Source organism: Armigeres subalbatus, chromosome 2, assembly GCF_024139115.2.
Source record: "Armigeres subalbatus isolate Guangzhou_Male chromosome 2, GZ_Asu_2, whole genome shotgun sequence".
Lineage (NCBI taxonomy): Eukaryota > Metazoa > Arthropoda > Insecta > Diptera > Culicidae > Armigeres > Armigeres subalbatus.
Window position 1 is genome coordinate 11,860,348 of NC_085140.1, and position 18,105 is coordinate 11,878,452.

Consider the following 18,105-nt stretch of genomic DNA (forward strand, 5'->3'; position numbering starts at 1 on the left):
TACCAGCCGTTAATTATTCCAGACAACCGGTTGCATTTCCCAGAAATATTCCATCGCGATAGACTTCCCACTCGGGTCAATCCAGATCCCGTAACAGTACGACATATGCCATTGCCGGAACCAACGTAGGCGGCAAAACTTTCCTGCAAAGACTTACTACCAACTCCAACACTGCCGTTCTACGCATGCTTGTACCAAATTCAAAAAACGACAAATGAGAAAATTGCATTTGAAATTGAACACTAATTTTCATTTCTGGCGTATAACCATAATGCAATATAAGATTATTACATCACAGAACTATTCAGCAGACTTCATTTCGTTGAAATCATTCTTATTTTTCACTCACAAATATAATTTGCGACAACGATCATGAAAATAGTTTGGCGGGACAGTTATGCCGAGAAATAGAGCACTTGTTTTATGGTTTCTACGCATATCAGCCCCGTTCAATGCATGATTTCGTGAATGACTACTGCGATTGACATATGTCTCCACATGCTTTATTCTTGGAAGTGAACCTTCCACGTGGTTGAAGTGATTATGACGCTTAGAATGAGTATTGTACAAATTGTCCCCATTACACCACTGCAACAGGCTAAGATTGCAAGATCTAAACAGAAAATGCTATTTAAATGTGTGTTGCTCGATGAAATAACATAATCCGCCATAATGATGAATGTAATCACCGCGAGACAATTATGCTGCGTAGAAATTAGGCAATGGGACAAAAGGTTTTGGTGTTGTTTTCAATGATTTCCCGAACAAAGTTCGAAATCTGTTAGACTTTTCTAAGGCTGTGAACCATTCCACCGATTCGTTTAACTTTTAGTTAAAATTTGACACTCCGATGGTTATTTTCCTATCGTGGTTAAAATTTTACTCCGAAGCCGACCCATTTGAGTTTTGACAGATTGATAGTTATTCGGAACGAAATGGATTTGGCGCCAATTTTCTCGCGAACAAAGTTTAACTATCGAACTGTCAAATCTAACCATGCTCCGGAGCAGGGTTATTTTTAACCACGGCGAAATAACCATCGAACTGTCAAATTTTAACTAAAAGTTAAACGAATCGGTGGAATGGTTCACAGCCTAAAAGTATACATCAAAATAGACTGCTCTATGGTGAAAAGTTAAAATCCACAAAAACTAACATGGGACAACTATGCGTAGAAGGGCAGAACAGTAAACGCACGATTCGAATGTCCTGTAGTAAATCCTGAAGTAAATTTGTTGTTTTGCGTGTGCAATTTATCGGAAAGCACGAAAAGGAATCGCTGGCAGTTAGGTTCATTGATATTGGAAGGAATTTAGAAACGCTCATGAATTGTACAGAGAAAAAAAAAACTATCTCGTTTTAAAGAATAATCCCGAATGAATTTCCCCAGGATTCCCGAAAGAATCCCCTCCGGATTTCCGAAGGAACCCCCCCATGATTCCCGAAGGGATCCCCCAGGAGTCCCGAAGGAATCTCTTCAGAACCCTTGTTGCAACTTCAGAATTTCAGAAGAAATCCCCTCAGGTTTCTCAAAGGAATCTCAAGGATTTCCGAATAGATCATTCCTGGGTTCCCGAAGGTGTTCCTTCAGGATTCCCGATGGAATCCAGCTAAGTTTCCCGAAGGAATCCCATCAGCTCGTCCGTACCTTAGCTCTCTCAATCTAAGTTTTGTAGAATGAAATAGAGAAAAATATGGAATAAATGAAATAATGCATATTGAAATAATTAAGCCTTACCATGTGCTTGATCAGGGATCGGTAAAACTTCATCTTAAATCCGTTTTTGATGTGATTCGCCAGGCTGCTGTAGCTTCTGTAGCTTTTCTTCATAAGAAAAATAGACTAAAATTTGCAACACCGAGTGACCGCAATCGACCAGAATCGCATTGCGGGGCTTTTCTTGAGAAACTCGCACAACTGATTTTATACTATCTACTGGTTCGTCTTATCCTTGGAAGCCAGAACATCGGGGTATTCCCTCTTTTCTCTTTTCCTCTCGGGTACCAATATCAGCCCACTGCCGTTCTATCCTACGCATGCACTGCACAAGTTTGATAGGATTTTTGCCAATGTCGTAGCACTCAAAAAAACCACTTCGTTTACGCCGATGTTGCGATCAGGGTGTTGCACGCATTGCTACGGAAGACGGTGGCGATTTGTTGTTTGTTGTTTTCACACATTTACCAACGGTACCTTTCGGCTTGATCAGCGGTCGGTTCCGAAAATCATGGCCACCGAATAGCAATACTCGCCAAGTATGACTACTTTCGAGTCGGGATTCCCAAGTAACCGTAAGCATTAAAACATAGCATGTTAATGGCTTTTTATTGGCATTTAGGCAGCTTAAAAACTTAATAATAGCATTGTTGAAGCATACATGTCTTATACAAGCATTGCTAATGCATTGAAGCATTGTCAATTGAGGCACTATTATTGGCATTATATTTGTTTATAATGCTCTTTTAATGCACGACCTAATGCATTGAAGCATCGGACATTCCAAGTGCATATTTGCCTTTAATTGGCATTAGAAATGCAAACCTAATGGAATCTATTTTTAGACATTACATACAAACTATAGTTGTAGTCATTAGAAATACCCATATTTGTTCTGATTCTCGAAAACTCAGAAAAATCATTCCTCTAATAGTGATAATAACTTTCTCGGGCAATTCGAAATAAAAAAGTACACAGGGAAATACATTAATCGAATGTCTGATTTTATTTTTTTTCCAATGCATTTCGTTCACCTCATAAAAATTATGCAATATGAACATCACAAATCATAATCCCTGATGGAAAAATGAGTAATTTCCCTGGCAATTTCCATATCCTTCACCTGACCTGCTCGACGGTTTTTAGATACGTGTAATGTTTACGACTCCATGGGATGTTCTTCGCAGAAACATTAACTCCTCCATCGTCATCTTCATTCCTAGGAGGTTTTCGTCGACACTCGGTTTGGTTGCACAGTGTCCTAGCCACAGCCACCGTATTCCTCTTAATATCAATACCTGCTTCGTGGAACACGGAATGTTGCTTCATCATGCAGTGCTTTTGACGATTTTTAACTCTCACTCAAAATTTTTCGTCACTAATTTCATACTGCATTTATTGCTTGCATCTCAGAATGATCGCCGTACAATGCAGAAGAGATTGAATTACCTGTAGAAAACAATAAAAAATAATGTTCAATTTTTCATAATACGTATTCTAACGTTTAGGTTGAACTTACATGACTGAAACTGGCACTCCGCATTTTGAAGTCCGTGATTCCTTTGGTAGTTTTATACGATCCGCTTACCGGTCTCTGTTTGACCACTAGTACCAATTTCAGCGCTTCCATTCTCCGCCGTTTTCACGATGTACAGCGAACGTCGCACAGGGATAAAAGTATCAACGTTTAGCACAAGTTTGTAAGCGGCTCGGTCAGCAGCGGTCATGGCACCTATAAGAATGAAATAAATCATTACGAATATTCAATTGCGTTGAATGTAGCTTACCGATCACACAAAAGTTGATAATATTAACACAAATAGGTCTAAAATTAATTATTCAGCAGAAGGAAAAGTAAAATGATGCGATATGAACGGCTGACTTTTTTGTTTTTATTTACCTTTGACGTTTCGCATTCGCCTATCGAGTTTTCCACAGTTGCCAGTTTTACATGGAAGAAAAACTTAATAATTTTTGATAATTTTTATTAAAACTATTTCTGTAACAATGAAGAAATTCTTCACGAATAAAAAGCTTTCAGGTATCATGTATCAATTACGTATATATGAAATAAAGAAGAATTATCATTCTATATAGGTCCGTGCTATAACGTTTATGTGAACTTATTATGTGTTGATTTCAATATGCATACCTACTGGCAACACAGAGGAGCTGAGATTGAAATCAAATGTGCTGATTTAAATTGGTCACTTTTCATCGGTATCATAAGGCTGTGAACCATTCCACCGATTCGTTTAACTTTTAGTTAACATTTGACAGTTTGATGGTTATTTTCCCATCGTGGTTAGAATTTTACTCTGAAGCCGATCCATTTGAGTTTTGACAGATTGATAGTTATTTGGAACATAATGGATTTGGCGCCAATTTTCTAGAGAACAAAGTTTAACTATCGAACTGTTAAATCTAACCATGCTTTAACCACGATGAAATAACCATCGAATAGTCAAATTTTAACTAAAAGTTAAACGAATCGCTGGAATGGTTCACAGCCTAAGTATCCCGTATGGCCCAGGCAGCAGAGGAGCACTCCAACGATGAACGACGAGACATCTCAGTTCGAGACCCAAGAAGATAATTTTCACAACAAAAATTTTCATCTGAGTTTTACATATATATAGGGCGAGAAAGAATATAGAAACAATAAAATAGAAAAAGAGTTTCCAAATCTAACAATTATTTTGATTTTTTTGCATATTCATTTTAATTATCATTGTAAACTCAAGATGAATTCATTTCAACCTAAAATCAATGGAGACAAAATCAAATACATATGCTCTCTAAATGCATTAGTAGTGCGATAAACGGGCTGTCATAACTTTGACAGGATTATTCTGCTGCATTGTAATAGCATTAGTAATGCAAGATAGATGCTTCCATCATCAGCATCATTTTGGCACGCTATTTCGCCTTTTGCAGCATTTAATTGGCATTATATTGGCATACAGAACTAATCAGCTTTAATAGGCTGCATTATAATTGGATATAATGTTGTATTAAAGCCATTTTATAATGCTTACGGTTACTTGGGTTGTTCTGTACGAAAAACAAAAACATCATTTACAAAAGAGGAACGTTTTTTTACGAACTTACCAGAAAATTATCCTGATGTCGGATATCGTTGCTGCCCTTGCGCAAAATTTCGCAAATAGATTCCTCCCGTATTCCTCGCGCAGTGTAAACGTTTCAAGCGGGCATCATCGCAAAAAAGATTTTCTCGGTTTGGTTGTGTTCGGCATTCGAAAATGTTCACATTCAATGCTGCACTCCAGCAGTTCCAACCTATTCCGATGCGTGATAAATGCCGGCATGATGAAATCCAGTACTCGAGTAGTTTGATGCTGGATCTTGTTCCCCCGAAACTGCATCTGCTGCATTATTTGAGCGAACCGATACGCGCAGAAACACGATTGCAATCAGTAACCTCCTCACGTGGGGATCTGAATATTCTCCGCGTTTTTTTAATCCCAGAGAAATCACTATTTCAAGGTGCAAGAACGGATCTACAAGGCGCGGAACGAGCACTGTCCTTCGAAAAAACAAAACAAACAAAACGGATACAAAACGATACGATGCAAAACCGAAACGACGACGCAAGGTGAGGGAGAAAAACAAACAGACAAACTGTCAAAACGTCGAGAGGGGTAAGTCAGCGCTCGTAAAATATTTATGTAATTCGTCACCCACGAGGGGTATTTTCTTCAAAATGAAGAAGAAGACATGGTGCCCGATTTTCTGATGGCTTTGTACCGGACATTTCGGTCTATGTATTCGTCAATGGTTTAACCATCACCAGATAGTGGTCAGAATCGATGTTAGCGTCCCGATATATCCTGACGTCGATAATGTCGGAGAAGTGCCGTCCATCAATCAGAACGTGGTCGATTTGTGATTCTGTCTGCAGTGGTGATCTCCTGGTGTACCGATACGGGAGGCTGTATTGGAAGTAGGTGCTGCGAATGGCCATATTCTTTGAGGCGGCGAAATCAATTAGTCGTAGGCCGTTTTCGTTCGTCAGCCGGTGAGCGCTGAACTTTCCAATAGTCGGTCTAAGCTCCTCCTCTTGGCCAACCTGAGCGTTCAAATCTCCTATGATGATTTTGACGTCGTGGCTTGGGCAACTGTCGTACTCTGCGTAGAATGCGTTCTTATCATCATCAGTGCTTCCGGAGTGTGGGCTATGGACGTTGATTATGCTGAAGTTGAAGAACCGGCCTTTGATCCTCAACCTGCACATTCTTTCATTGATCGGCCACCACCCGATCACGCGCCTTTGCATATCGCCCATCACTATGAAAGCTGTTTTCCAGCTCGTGTGTGTTGCCGCAGCTCTGGTAAATGGTATGATTACCTCTAAACGTTCGCACCATTGATCCCTTCAACAAACCTCCTGCAGCGCTACGATGCCGAATCCACGGTCCTTGAGCACATCGGCGAGTATGCGTGTGCTCCCGATGAAGTTGAGAGATTTGCAGTTCCACGAACCGAGTTTCCAATCGCTAGTCCCTTTTCGTCGCAGTGGTCGCTTTTTTTGACTTAATTCCTATTGATATCGAAATGTTAATGCCAGGGCCAATAATTCCGGCCCTTGCCATTTGATTTTGCTTGGCGCCATCTGTATAAAATATTATGAACGCAGTCCGAAACCCTGGGTCTCCTGCACTCCAATTTCCACGAGTTACCTCAGGAACTTTGAAAAGGTGATTGAAGATTCTTTTCTTTATCATTGAGTCATCATTCATCAAAACCAATGGCCTGATTTGCAACTCATTCAAGATGCTTATTAAGTTCGTTTACATAAACCGTCTAAGACGAATTAAGTACTGTCCATTTAATTCCACCAGTTAATTTTCGTTATCTTTGCAGATACGTATTTCGACCAGTACTTAATTCGTCTTAGACGGTTTAATACATTCCACTAAAAGAGCTTAATATATTTTTCTTCGTTTACATATTTATTTATTACCAGACTCCTCCATTCAGTTCGGTCCATGGCTGCACTTCGCCAACCACGCAGTCTGCGGAGGGTCCGCAAATCGTCCTCCACCTGATCGATTCACCTTCCCCGCTGTGCACCTCGCATTATTGTGCCCGTCGGATCGTTGTCGAGAACTATTTTTATCGGATTACTGTCCGACATTCTGGCTACGTGCCCGGCCCACCGCAGTCATCCGATTTTCGCGGTGAGAACGATGGATGGTTCTCCCAACAGCTGATGCAACTCGTGGTTCATTCGCCTCCTCCACGTACCGTCCGCCATCTGCACCCCACCATAGATGGTACGCAGCACTTTCCTTTCGAAAACTCCAGTGCGCGTTGGTCCTCCACGAGCATCGTCCAGGTCTCGTGTCCGTAGAGGACTACCGGTCTAATTAGCGTTTTGTAGATTGTCAGTTTGGTACGGCGGCGAACTCTATTCGATCGGAGCGTCTTGCGGAGTCAAAGTACGTACAATTTCCAGCCACTATGCGTCTCCGAATTTCTCTGCTGGTGTCATTTCGGCAGACACCAGTGAGCCCAAGTACACAAATTCTTCTACCACCTCGATTTCGTCACCACCGATGCAAACTCGCGGTGGGTGGCTGGCTCACGATGTCTTCTCTTGAACCTCTTCCTATCATGTACTTCGTCTTCGACGTGTTGATGACTAGTCCGATCCGCTTAGCTTCCCTCTTCAGTCTGATGTAGGCTTCCTCCATCTTCTCAAAGTTACGTGCCATAATATCTATGTCGTCAGCGAAACCAAATAGCTGGACGGACTTATTAAAAATTGTACCACTCGTGTTAATCCCTGCTCTTCGTATTACACCTTCCAAAGCGATGTTGAATAGCAAACACGAAGACCATCACCTTGCCGTAACCCTCTGCGGGTTTCGAAGGGACTCGAGAATGCCCTGAAACGCGAACTACGCACATCACCCGACCCATCGTCGCTTTGATCAACCGTGTCAGTTTATCCGGAAAACCGTGTTCGTGCATTAGCTGCCATAGCTGGTCCCGATCGATTGTATCATATGCGGCTTTGAAGTCGATGAATAGATGATGTGTGGGCACGTTGTATTCGCGGCATTTCTGCGGTACTTGGCGAATGGCAAACACCTGGTCCGTGGTGGAGCGTTCGCCCATAAAACCCGCCTGGTACTGCCCCACGAACTCCCTTGCAGTTGGTGCTAGTCGACGGCATAAAATTTGGGAGAGTACCTTGTAGGCGGCGTTCAGCAATGTGATTGCGCGGTAGTTGCTACAATCCAGCTTATCGTGTTTAAATAGCTCTCCTGATAGTTGGTCAACCCCAGGGGCTTTGTTGTTCTTGAGCCGGCCAATCTCCTCCTGGATTTCCTGGAGATCCGGAGCCGGTAGAATTAAGTCCTGCGCGCGTTCTCCCAGGTTCATCACCATACCGCCATCTTCGTATGCCACATCGCCATTCAGGTGTTCTTCGTAGTGCTGCCGCCACCTTTGGATCACCTCACGCTCGTTCGTAAGAAGGTTCCCGTTTATGTCCTTACACATATCGGGCTGTGGCACGTGGCCCTTACGTGAACGGTTTAACTTCTCATAGAACTTTCGTGTGTTATTAGCGCGGTACAGTTGCTCCGTTTCTTCACGGTCTCGATCTTCCTGCTGGCGCTTTTCCTCCGGAAAATCGAGTTTTGTCTGTTCCGCGCCTGTTTATATCGTGTTTCGTTCGCCCTCGTGTGGTGTTGCAGCAATCTCGCCCATGCTGCATTCTTCTCTTCCACTAACTGCTCACATTCGCCGTCATACCAGTCGTTTCTCTGATCCGGGGACACCGTGCCAAGTGCAGCGGTTGCGGTGCTACCAATGACGGATCGAATATCTCTCAGCCATCTTCAAGAGACGCTGCGCCTAGCTGCTCTTCCGTTGGAAGTGCCACTTCCAGCTGCTGCGCGTATCCTTGGGCTAGTCTACCGTCTTGTAGCCGCCCAATGTTAAGCCGCGGCGTTCGACTTCGACGCGTGTTGTACAGCGTCGAGAGTTTGAATCGCAGGCATACTGCAATGAGGTAGTAGTCGGACTCAATATTCCCACTGTAATAAGTGCAGACGTTCGTGATGCCGGAGAAGAATTTATCGTCCATTCGAACATGGTCGATTTTGTTTTCCGTTTCTTGGTTAGGTGATCTCCATGTGGCCTTGTGGATATTTTTGCGGGGAAAGAAGGTGCTTCGGACTACCATTCCGCGGGAGGCTGCGAAGTTTATGCATCGTTGGCCGTTGTCATTCGATACGGTGTGCAGACTATCCGGTCCGATGACCGGTCTATACATTTCCTCCTTTCCTACCTGTGCGTTCATGTCACCGATGACGATTTTAACGTCCCGCAGTGGGCATCCATCGTATATCTGCTCCAGCTGTGCGTAGAACGCTTCTTTATCGTCGTCGGGTCTCCCTTCGTGTGGGCTGTGCACGTTGATGATGCTATAGTTGAAGAAACGGCCTTTAATCCTCAGCTTGCACATCCTTGCGTTGATTGGCTGCCACCCAATCACGCGTTGGCGCATCTTACCCAGCACTATGAAGCCGGTTCCCAGCTCGTTGGTGGTGCCACAGCTTTGGTAGAAGGTAGCCGCTCGATGCCCGCTTTTCCACACTTTCTGTCCTGTCCAGCAAATCTCCTGCAGCGCCACGACGTCGAAGTTGCGGGGATGTAATTCATCGTAGATCATCCTGTCGCAACCTGCGAAACCTAGCGACTTGCAGTTCCATGTTCCAAGCTTCCAATCGTGATCCTTTATTCGTCGCCTAGGTCTTTGCCGATTATATCGAGTCGCATTATCTCTTATATTGTTCGTAATTATTGGTTTTTCAGGCGGCTTATTGGGCCTGCGCAAACCTCCTGTCTCGTCGGAGGGCCGTCGTGTCAGGGCTGTTTAGCGTCCCACCTAACACCAGGACTTGGGCTTGTGCGCTTTGAGCGGCACACGGTCGCTTTGGTGAAGCCTACTTGCGGATACATGCAGCTTTTTATAGAGGTTTAGGCCCACTGTCAAACCCCACCACATCCTAGGCAGGCCCCACAACTCGCAGATGGCCTGGGGAGGGATCGTCAAGCCCTTGGACATAGTCCCTGCTGCCCTAAAAATTTCAAGATGGTTCCCCAAGCAACACCTCTTGTTTCTCAGTGAGTAACAACAACTGTGGTGTGACTTACTAAAGGTCTGACTTATGCACAACGCGTCGTATTTGGAACTCCTTTGTGACACAAAAAGCGCAAGAGGTGGAGCCTATTTGCAACATCTTGCGGCTACAATGAAAATAAAAACACAAAAACCAACCGGGAATCGAATCATGGACCTTGAGATTTGCAACCTGCTACTATAACCATCACACCAACAATTCTATTTGGAGATTCTGCTACAAGTGCACTACATAAACAACAAGGTCATTTGTAACTTTATTGTACCTTATACGGAACATGCAGGGGACTGTCAAAAATAAAATACTGCTTAACTGAGCTCAAAGTGTTTTGCAACATATCAGAAACACTGTCGTAACAGCGATGAACCGAAGTGTTATTAATTCTGCAACTTATCTGTTTTGTTTCTGACATGAAACACTTCGAATTTTAAACCACCCAAGAAGTCAGATGGGTAAAATATTGCGACGCCACTTAAACGGAAATGAAACATTGTGATTTTCTGAAACTGGAAAGTGGCTTTAATGTGACTCGATGTATTGCCAGTGTCTTCAATGCAATTTATTAGGAACAAACACCTATTTGAAAGATGTTGCGCGTGCTGCTTGGGTCACTACCGATTAAAATTATGTTATAAATGTACATGTACGGATATTACTGGCAACGATTTTCGGTTTCTGTTGCATTCTGTTCCCATCATAAGTGATACATGTGCATTTTGTTCCAACAAACTTGAAATAAGTAAAAACACTTCGAATATGTCTCATCATTACCTTTAGGCACATCAGTCATAACACGTTGGTACAGTTGAGTTGCAGAAAATTGAAAATGTGAATTTTATTTTCGAAGTTTTTAGGAAAATTCGTCTCCTGTAAAATTTACTCAATGCGACATGTACCACTTTCGCTGGCACTTGTTCGATTGTGAAATGAGATGTGAGAAACGAAAGGTGAGAAAATAAATGTGAGAAAAGAAACAAAAAGTAAAAAGTGAGAAGTTAGGAGTTGGTCATTTCGAACATCTCACTCTTCACTTCACTTAATAAGGAAATCAATTTGAACTATTCGGCCAAACGACATTCTGCCAAATGATCCTAAACCATATTTCTACATTTCATGAAAAGTTTTTGATACTTTGGGAGATAAATATAAATGTGTTCTCTATCTCAATACCTCTCTAACTCGATGGTCCCTTTAATACCGAGGGAGGGAGAGTTCACTGTAATAGTCAAGCATGAAGACATTAAATTCGTCGATGCACTAAACTGTTTTACTTAGTTTACGTCTGGCGGTAGAGTATTGTATATAAAAGGCCATCCACAAAGTACGTCACACTCCTAGTGGGGAGAGCGGGGGGTTCAAGGCACCTTGACGACTTATACAGAATTTTTAGAGGTTTAATACCAAAAGTGTGACGAAGGGGGGTGGCGGGTTGAAAATCGCCAAATTTTGCGTGACGTACTTTATGGATCTTTTCTTAACATTTTAATTTTAAATACATTTGAGAGCCATAATGTAAAAGCGTGCTAATACGTGATTTGAAGATCTATGGCCGATTCGGCACCAACCAGTATAAGAGGCCTTTCACAAAATACGACTCACTGCAGGGAAAAATAAACCTTCCATACAAACAGTGTTACGAGGTGGAGGGTGGGAGTTCAAAATCATCAAATTTTGCGTTACGTAATTTGTCAAAGAACCAAAGTACAAAATAGTCGAACTTAATGGTGTGATTACATGAAATTGAGTGCCACTCATGTTTCCGCATTCTGGGATCGGTAGCAATACCGAAATCGAACGGTCACTGTGGTACAATATTCGATATACGATGTCCATTTGTTGAAACAAAGCTCTCATTTTAACTCGTAATTTGAAAGTACATACTTGACCATATTAGCACGTAATCACGCTTAATTTTTGTTTGAAATGAGTTCATCGTAGCCATTAAGATAGCACGATGCCACGAACCTACACTGCTGGCTGAATTCATGTTTCAATAGTAGAGGACCTCAAGGGTAGGTATCTATCCCTGATTGCGTTGAAGATCCTAAAAAAGGCCCTCCGGCATCATAAAAGGTACACTTAATGACTCCGCCGAAAACGAGGTAATTGCGGTGGGCGGGACTTTTAACAAAACTTTGGTGCGTCCTCCTGCGTCGTGCAATATATGCCGGCTTTATGTTGGCTCACAGGCACACGACCGCGGCACTCCTACCAATAGCACCGTTTGCTCCTTTCTTCCTCCTTAACTAGGTGTTAAATTAAATTACCACACTAAAAAGTTCAAATGGGACAACAACGTCGTTGACACAGCTGTAGTTCGCCTACAAACTACCTACTTCCTTGAATTGGCTAATTTTCCGCCACCATTGATGAGTTCCACCCACTTGGCAAGCAGAATTAATTAAGTGCTTCTTTATTGTTGCATAACTGGAGGCCCGCATGTCCTTCTCAGAATTTAAAGTGTTCATTCGGTCGAAAGCGTCAACGCACCAAGGTTGTAAAATGATAGTCAATGGTGCTGATGTCGGCCATGAATACATTATGAGACCATTCTTGACTTGTCACGCAGCCACCAACCCATCAGGAGTAAATTATTGAATTTAAATGCAATGCCAAGTGATTTGAATATTCACCGACCATTGCAATCGTCGTAACAAATTGCCTTAAATCAAATTTACGACACTGGCTGTCGTTTCACACCGACAAGCACTAATTCCATTGAGCCGGAGCTTGTGCCTCCTGTGCTAATGTCGGGGTTAATTTACAACTATATCGAAAGTAAATTTATGGCTTTGGTCATCCCCCATGTTTGCACCCATTTGGCCCACGGTGAGTACCTTGTTCAATGCTGGCTCCGCATTCCTGAAGCACTGATGGTGCCTAGCTAGTGCTCTCGCTACTACAACATGAGCTGTCGATGTTCGACACGGATTTTACAACACTTCTAACTCGCTGGGCACACTCTCCATCAAAATTCACATGCAACAGGTGGCCCCCAAACCGCACACCCCAACCAGTTCCGAAATCAAGAATCCAATCACTACAAATTATATTGCTGGATTGGTGTAGGAACATTTGAGGTTCCGTACGCACGCCCACACATTCAAAGCGGATAATAGTAATATTTGCGATGATTTTAATCATGAAACAGGCCATCGATTATTGCCGTTTGACTGAGGAACTGTAGGTTCGTAGATGGGCAAAAGTCAAGAAATAATATTTTTCAAAACAGGTATTGCGTATTCGAGGGCTCTTCTTCGTTTAAAGGAGGGCATCTACTATTAAAACCGATCTTATTGGAAAATAGAGAATGTGAGGTGAAATAAGTGCCCATCGTCTACTACAGATTTTTCATAGTGCAGAGCTGCTGAAACACGAGGCAATCGAACTGGAAACGAGCCCCCTTTTCGAATCCCAGCAACTTAAAAAGGATCTACTTATAATTCCCAGTCGGGCCAACACGGCCAGTCACAACACAGCCGGAACAACAGGATGACGATGCGTACTTCTACCTGTACGGTTGCGCGCTTCTAGATGTGAGTGGATAGACCAATTTGTTCGGTTATTAAACGAAAATCCTCCAATAAATTTTCAATATGCTCTTCCGCTACTGACTGGCTGCTACGCTGCTTGGGGGTTTTGTGCGCGCCGTGAGCCATCCTATTTCTATACGCATTGAACGACCGCAAGATTTCCGCGGATGGCATTTCCCTGCAGGGATCGTTCCGGGCGGGCGGACCGGTTGGGGTTTGGGATGAAATAATTTATTGCCTAATAAATACTTACCGACGTTAATGGGATTCAAATGGACATTTTAATGATCAGGTGGAAGTGGTTGGACTAGTGGTTGCTTCCTAATTGCAATGAGAAGAAGTCGATTTGCACTTTTCATGATTGGGTTGATTGAATTATCCGATATTATGATGTAAAATGGATTTTGATTACTTTTTCTGCGTTAAAGAAAAACTCAAATATCATACATAAATGAAGTTAAGTATACATATTTTTTTATCAAGAATATTCGCAAGAACATTAACGTCCACACGCAAAAAAAAAGTGTTCTAGAATTCGTGAACCAGCAAAAATACACCGTGATTCAAATCATGGATTCGGGAACACCAGTCATGTTTTCTAGAACGTTCCTGAAAACGTGACTGTATTCCCGAATCCGTGACTGTTGTTCCCGAAAAAATACACCGTGAACTCGTTAGTTCACGAATTCATGAACGCTTTTTTTGGCGTGCAACGTACAAGAACTACAACCATCCACAAACTCATGAACTGGCCTAACCAAAATTAAAAAAATGGCAGGTTTTCAATCTTGTTCTACTTGTTGAGAACAAGACAAAGAATTTTAAACTCATAACAGGAAAGATAATGCCTTGAAAATGTAAGAAGTGCGTTCAATTTTCTTTGTTAAATTCCAAATACAAGAGCTTCTCATTACACTGCCTTTTGAATAAAGTGTCACTTGGTTAGTCATTGAACAGTTTCTTTGTCATTCGAAACCGCAACCACATCTTAAAACATATTGTTCAGCAAATGATAGCATGGTGCCTTTCTCGAGTGAAAGATGAGACTCGTATTTAGCAATCATAGCAAATGACACGTTCGATTGAATGCTTTATGTCCATACACAAACCATTCTCTCCGCTCTTGTGCTCATCACAATCGCAAAGTATCCTTATCTGTTTGTTTTATCAAGTGCCATTGAAGTCTCTCCGCTTAATTTAAACTTTATTAAAAGTCAAAATTCTTGTGAAGCATCTACTCGAACCGGCTACAAGAACAATCGACCCATCTCCACCCACTATGCCCAAGTCTTCCATTATATCCAACTGATGACTTATGGGAAGCGAGAAATCGTTTCCTTTTTCGCTTCCACCTCATCTGCCGGGGGGTCACCATCAGATTTTCGCTTATAGTGCCCCGCTGCTTCTGTGTATGTTTGTCCAAGACAAGAACGGAAACAAAACCTCAAAAAATAAGACCCGAAGCCATCAAGTGACTATCCATCAAAAGTGGTTTCCACTTTTCACTCGAGACTTTTCAAGATTTTATGACCGTCGATGGGCTCCGGGTGGGGAAAAGTGAAAAGCGAATCACTGACGTTCTGCGGTCAACCGCTTGCCAATAGCCGAAACGCATACACATTGTGAAAAGTGTCTTTCGGGATGTTCGAGAGTCCGGCGAAACTTTAGAAAGTACGCACACTTGCTTGCAGATGGAGCGCAAAAAAGGTTATGAATTCTTCCATTTAGTGGAGAGCACTTACGTGCCAAAGGAGACTCTGCTTGCAGAAACAAGTCTTTATGAGAAGCGGAAGATGCTTTTCCGGTAGTGGAAATGAAAACCCGGCAAATTGTGGCAAAAAAATGGGATCACTTTGCTCCACCAGGGCCAGACGGGGTGGCGTACGGGGAGAAGAAGTTCCAGAGTTATCAGCTTACGATTGGAATTTTTTTCCGTGGCTGAACAATCTCTGCTGGCGCCACGTCGCTTGTATGTCATGTCGGCATGGCTGGAAGATTTATGGCGTCGTGTTTGAGGTTCAAAATCGAAATGAAAAATGGGGAAAAAGTTTTTCAATTTGTTAGCTTACTTGATTAGGAAAATCGGCGTTGGAATCCTATGAATAAAACTGCTTACCAGGTGAGATCGGATTTGATACGACCGTATAGTGAATGTTGCCATCATAACTAATTTGTTTTTGGTTTTATCATACGAGATACGTGTTACGAATATTGTAGCTGTAATGGCAGACGCCAAGTAACACACCTGACAAGTCACATGCGTTTATTTGAATTGCTGCAACCAACCTAAGCTGTTCGAATTGTGCTGCTAGAGCAAATTATCTTGGAAATAAAGAGAAGTTATTTTGTTCACCTTAATTTTACTGAAGATTATACGTACTACAGTAACAGATATGACTTATCTGAGATCTTGAACGTTAATGTATTGAATCTGATAGCTCATCCACGAATTCCAACGCAACCGACAGGTACGGGAATGCCTTAGCTACCGGATTGCGCTTCGGAGTACAAATGGAATACAATTCGAAGACGACCGTAAAAATCATGCAACTGTGCGTCACAGTCGTCAGTCTTTTACCTCCGGGTCCTTGTTCGGTTTTCGCGCTGAGTTTTTGCCTGTAAAAGTGTCTAGTGAAGAATCTTTTTTAGCTTTGACTAGGAAGCGGGAATTATTTGCGAAGCGAAACTTTCGCGCATTTTCTTTTAAAAATCGCGTATTTGCAAAGCCAGTGAAATCGTGGTAGTGGTCACGGATGTGAGCATGACATGCGAGGAGTTGAAACAAGGTTTCGGTCGTTTCAAAAATACTTCTCTGTCTCCTGTTGAGATACTGGACTGCATTCAGCGTCGCAGCTTATTCGCCGTCAGACTCCTTCTGTGTGACCTTCTCGGGGTCCGCACTGCCTGACTATGTGGTGATTGTGAAAACTTCTACCTGTTCCGAAGGTGATGAACTGTGTTGATTGCAAGCAGCTGGACCACACCGTTCAGTACTGCTGCAATGAATCTCGCTGTGCATCGTGCGGAGAGAAGCATGTGGATGGCGCGTGCAAGACGTTTCGGTGTCGTCTACTGCAACGAAGGCCCTCCACAAGCTCTTGGAGCTTGCCCGACGTACATACAGCGGCAAATCCCAGCCCCCATTCCAACATTATCAAATTCAAAGCAGGTGGAAATACTCAAAAACGTTCAACTTTTGTGGCCGATCCCGTGAAGAACATGGTCAAAATTGTTCTTCCTATTCTGACTCCTCTCCTGAAGACGCTGGCTTCAAAAATAATCCTCCTCGAGTCATTCGTATCCTTCGATGGTCAACTTCGTCGATAAGGTAAATATGATTTCGATTCTACAGTGGAACTGCGGAAATATTCTTCCAAAATTAGATATTTTCATTTTTTTTATTAACAAATTACAATGCGATGCTTTTGCTTTATGTGAAACATGGCTAACAACAGATTTGAACTTTCATTTTCCTGATTTCAACATAATCCGCCGCGATCGGGCAAATCGATATGCAGGGGTACTTTTAGGGATAAAAAGCTGCACTCGTTCTATATAGTCGATCTTGCTCCGATGTCTGACACAGAAGCTGTCGCATGTCAGGTGACTTTTCGAGGAAAATACCTCAATATCGCCTCGCTATATCTTCCTTCAAACATGGCAATATCTCGTAGAGATCTCTCGCACTCTCGGTGAGGCACTGGCTAATGCGCTGCACTGGATAATTACCAGGGTTTGGGAGGATGAGATTCTGCCGCAGGAAGGTGTGGTGTGTCCCATCTACAAAAAAGGCGATAAGCTGGATTGTAGCAACTACCGCGCAATCGCATTGTTGAACGCCGACTACAAGGTACTCTCCTAAATTTTATGCCGCCGACTAACACCAATTGCAAGAGAGTTCGTGGGGCAGTACCAGGCGAGATTTATGAGTGACCGCTCTACCATAGATCAGATGTTAGCCGTACGTCAGGTAATGCAGAAATGCCGCGAATACAACGTGCCCACTAGACTGGCCCAGGAAACAAAAAGTTGTTTAATTCCACGGGGCACCCGCCAGGATTGTGTCGTTGGGTGAGAAAATCAATCTCTGAAAATTTCAGCTCAATCGCTTGTTGCATAAGCTGGCGCATTTGATTTGTAGTTTGTATGGGGATTTCAGCCCAAATGTATAGGAAAATACACCTCCGTCACTCATTCGATCTGGAAATTGGTTATGATTGCTCGATTCACCTCAGAATTGCAAAAACGGCAGTTGGTATGCTACAGAACAATTTCACAGAACATTGTATGATGATTAAATAAACTTTTATATGGGTTTCAGCTGATGCGATTCGATAAAAAAACCCAAAAATACACAAATCAGCTCCTAATAATTCAGCCGAAAATTATATAAAAGTTCTTTCAATCATCATACAATGTTCTGTGAAATTGTTCTGTAGATTCAAATCAAATCTTATACAAACGAAATTGATTTTCATCAAAACAATTCAGAGGTGCCGATAAATCGACAACATTTTTTTCTCCCCATAGTAATCTGGGCCAGTCTAGTGCCCACACATCATCTATTTATCGACTTCAAAGCTACATATGATACAATCGATCAGGATCAGCTATGGCAGCTAATGCACGAAAACGGATTTCCGGATAAACTGATACGGTTGATCAAGGCGACGAT

General features: G+C 42.6%; 1 protein-coding gene and 1 long non-coding RNA gene across 2 annotated transcripts in view; both read right to left on the minus strand.

The window, feature by feature from the left end:
• The window catches only part of LOC134217768 (uncharacterized), a 529,775-nt gene that overhangs the window by 390,928 nt on the left and 120,742 nt on the right, over positions 1–18,105 (minus strand). The gene's annotated exons all lie outside the window — the stretch shown is intronic.
• Positions 2,671–3,624, minus strand: LOC134214027 (uncharacterized). Its single transcript, XR_009979611.1, has 3 exons — positions 3,505–3,624; positions 3,237–3,449; positions 2,671–3,166 (listed from the first exon to the last, which is right to left on the minus strand). It is a non-coding gene; the product is annotated as an uncharacterized LOC134214027 (long non-coding RNA).